Genomic DNA, 3,944 nt, shown 5'->3' with positions numbered 1-3,944 from the left:
CGCCAACGTGAATACACATGGGAAGGCCATGAGGTCAAGTTCACCTGGACTAGTAAAGAGAAGCAGTGGACATGGACATTTGACATATATCAGAGAGGACAGTCATGAGATATGCCAATTTTTTTTTTCTCTTTCCTCCAACATTGAAATTCTTGTTTGGAGAGAAATATGTTTCTTTAAAATGACAGCATTTCAAACTCTGAGATAACGAGTAAAAGGCCTTACAGATAGTTCCTACATAAAAAGCCAAATTTAATGAGTGTTAAGTAGCTGATAAATTATTCAAAGGCATCACCATAGAATGACTACAGAAGTAGATGTCTCTGGCGGTACTAAATAAATTCCTCGGGTTCCTGGGGACGTAACATGGATGTGACAGGGAGTAATCCAGGGACATAGTATTTGAAGACATCATTTGCTACAAACAATTGAGTCTATAAAGAGAACACAAGTACCACAAATTTCAATCCTCAGTGTAGTCACACTGCAGTCTAGAAACACACGCACTGCTAGCATCCTGTAACGCTATTTAAATAAATAAGTCAGGTCATTGCACTAAGACAGCATAGGATTAAAACACTACTCTCTTCAGAGAGCTTCCACTAGAGGAAATAATAACACAGCTATGATACGATGTATGTGGGAGGTCTATATAAAACTATTTTGAAAAAAACAATTTTAGAAATAATGAAACAGAGGACTAAGGTTGCTGGAGATTTCTGGAGAAATGGTAGCTTGGATGAACTTGCTAGGTTGCTTGGCTCTCTTCTGGGTCTGGAGAGGCAGCTTCCTCCCAGACAGAAGTGCTGGCAGAGGCCATTATTCCTTTGTTGAGCCCTCCCCTCACCCAGCATGCAACTATAGGCAGGTACCATATCTGAGTTTCACCAACCTGGCTAACACCCCATTTACCTCACCCTGGTGATTCCCTGAGACCCCGCCCGACTTATAGTCCCACCCAAACCACTTTCAGTGGCTTTTCCATACAAATGCCTGTCTTGGCTCAGGGTGCAGACTTTCCTAAAATGTCTCAAAGGTTCACAAACTCCAAATAGGCAGCACCTGGCCTCAGCGTGCCCTGTGACTCTTGCTGAGCAGCCCAAGCCCGGCACTAGAGGCAGCTGGCCTCAGTTCACAGATTAGCCTCTCCCAGGCACCCTCGAGCCCAGCACAAGTGGCAACCAGATCACTTTGTAGCTCATACTAAATAGCCTGGGTAGGGTATATGCAGCGGCTGACCTTGGCCTGCAATAGAATCCTTCCCAAGAGGCCCCAGAACCAACGAACCTGGTGGCCAGCTTCAGACCACACCAGAGTACTACTCAACCACCTCCACAAATGACGCACCCAAAGGACAGACTGGGCAGGCACCAGAGCCCTGATAAAGCAAATCCTGCTCTGTGGGGTCAGCCCCTGCACAACAGCTCTTCCACTGTAGACATGGCCAGCCCTCACAGACAATCAGCCTGAGGGTCAGTCCCTCCCACTGATGTGCAAACAGCAACCAAAGCTCAACTACAAGAGGGCACACACAACCCACATGAGGGGCACATGGAACACCCAGCTCAGGTGACCAGGGAAACTGTGCCACTGGGACCCATAGCACACTTACTACATAAGGCCACTCTACCAAGGCCAGGAGAATGGCAGACTTACCTAATGCATAGAAACAAACACAGGGAGGCAGCCAAAATGAGGAGACAAAGCAACATGTCCCACATGCAAGAACAGAACAAAGTTCCACAAAAGGAATGAACAAAATGGAGACAAGCAACCTGCCAGATGCAGAGTTCAAAACACTGGTTACAATGAAGCTCACTGGTTTCAGTGACAACTTCAACAGAGAGATAGGAAACATAAGAACAGAGATAGAAAACACAAAAATAAAGTCAGAAATGAAGAATACAATAACAGAAATAACAAAATAAATTTGAGGGAATCAACAGTAGATAGATGAAGCAGAGAATCGAATCGGCAATTTGGAAGATAAGGCAGCAGGAAACACCCAATCAGAACAGCAAAAAGAAAAAAGGTACACAAAAATGAGGATAGTTTAAGGGATCTCTGAGACCACAACAAATGTATCAACATTCACGTCATAAAAGTACCAGAAGGAGGAGAGAGCAAGGAATTGAAAACCTATTTGAAGAAATAATGATGGAAAACTTCCCTAACCTGGTGAAGGAAATAGACATACAAGCCCAGGAAACTCAGAGTCCTAAACAAGATGAACTCAAAGAGGCCCACACCAAGACACATCATAATTAAAATGCCAAAGGTTAAGGACACAGAACTATAAAACAGCAAAAGAAAAGCAGTTAGTTTCCTATAAGGGAGCTCCCATAAGACTGTCAGCTGATTTCTCAATAAAGACTTTGCAGGCCAGAAGAGATTGGCAGGAAATATTCAGTTATTAAAGTAATCATACAACCAAGATTACTCTACTCAGTAAAGCTATCGTTTAGAACTGAAAGACAAATAAAGAGCTTCCCAGACAAGCAAAAACGCTGAAGGAATTCATCACCACCAAACCAGTATCACATTCTTTAAGAAGAAATAAAAACTATAAATAATAAAATGACAATAACTACATATTTAGCGACAATTAGTTTACATGTAAATGGATTAAATGCTCCAATTAAAAGGCATAGGGTGGCTGAATGGATAAGAAAACAAAACTCTTACATATGCTACTTATAAGAGACTCATTTCAGATTGAAAGACACACACAAACTGGAAGTAGACAGAAAAATATATTTTAGGAAATGGAAATGAAAAAAAAAAAACCCCAAAACTCAGGTATTGATACTTATATCAGACAAAACAGACTTTAAAACAAAGGCTACAACAAGAGACAAAGAAGGGTCCAGTAATCCCGCTTCTGGGTATTTATCCAAAGAAACCCAAAACACTACTTCAAAAGGACATGTATTCATCCATATGTTCATTGCAGCATTATTTAAAATTGTGAACATACGGAGGCAACCTGGGTGTCCATCAATGGATGAATGGATAAAGAAGAGGAAGTACACATGTACAATGGAGTATTATACAGCTGTAAAAAAAAGAATGAAATCTTGCCACCTGTAACAACATGGATGGACCTAGAGGGTATTGTGCTGCCTGACTTACAAGAGTAAGTCAGGCAGAGAAAGACAAATGCCTTATGATTTCACTTATATGTGGAATCTACAGAACAAAATAAATGAACAAATAAAACAGAAACAAATTCATAGAAAACATTTTGATAGTGGCCAGACGAGAGGGGGTTGGTGGAGTGGGTAAATAGGGGAAAGGGTTAAGAAGCAAATTGACTGTTACAAAATAGTCATGGGGATGTAAAGTATAGCCCAAGAAAACAATAATAATATTGCAATCACTATGTATGGTGTCAGATGGGTAATGGGTTTACTGGGGTGATCACTTCAACTAATTACTACATTGCACACATGAAACAAATATTTATGTCTACTATAATTGAAAATATAGATATATATTAAGAAACAAATGATGACAACTGTAAGATCACAGTGTATTACTATTGTTAAATGAACGCATCATTTTTATGGTTAACTGAGCAGAAAGTAAAAGAAAATTAAAGAACAACATAAAAAAGACATAAATAAAATGATAGAAATGACAAAAACATATTAGATATGAAGAATTTGTTAAATAAGCTAATCAGCAAGTTGGACACAGCAGAGGAAAGAATTAGTAAATTTGAGGATACATCAATAGAAATTACCCAAAATGAAACAAAAATTGAAGAAGAGTAAAAAAATACAGAATAGATTGTCCTAGAGCTCTGGAACAATAGCAAGCCTTCTAATATTGAGTAATTATTGTCTGAAAAGGAGAACAATGAAAAGGGCATAATAAACATTTAAAATATGTAAGATTTTAATACCACTATAAATTAACTGCCATTTATAGACTTCTACACC

The 3,944-nt window shown here is 39.4% G+C and overlaps 1 protein-coding gene across 1 annotated transcript in view; it reads right to left on the bottom strand.

Moving 5' to 3' along the window:
• DSCAM (DS cell adhesion molecule) overlaps positions 1 to 3,944 on the bottom strand; it is a gene marked incomplete at its 5' end in the record, with an annotated part of 274,168 nt that overhangs the window by 208,410 nt on the left and 61,814 nt on the right. The window lies entirely within an intron of this gene.

The sequence above is a fragment of the Pteropus vampyrus genome, unplaced genomic scaffold (assembly GCF_000151845.1).
Source record: "Pteropus vampyrus isolate Shadow unplaced genomic scaffold, Pvam_2.0 Scaffold270, whole genome shotgun sequence".
NCBI classification, from domain to species: Eukaryota; Metazoa; Chordata; class Mammalia; order Chiroptera; family Pteropodidae; genus Pteropus; species Pteropus vampyrus.
The sequence above is the reverse complement of the archived record's forward strand: the minus strand, read 5'-3'. Positions and strand labels throughout refer to the sequence as shown.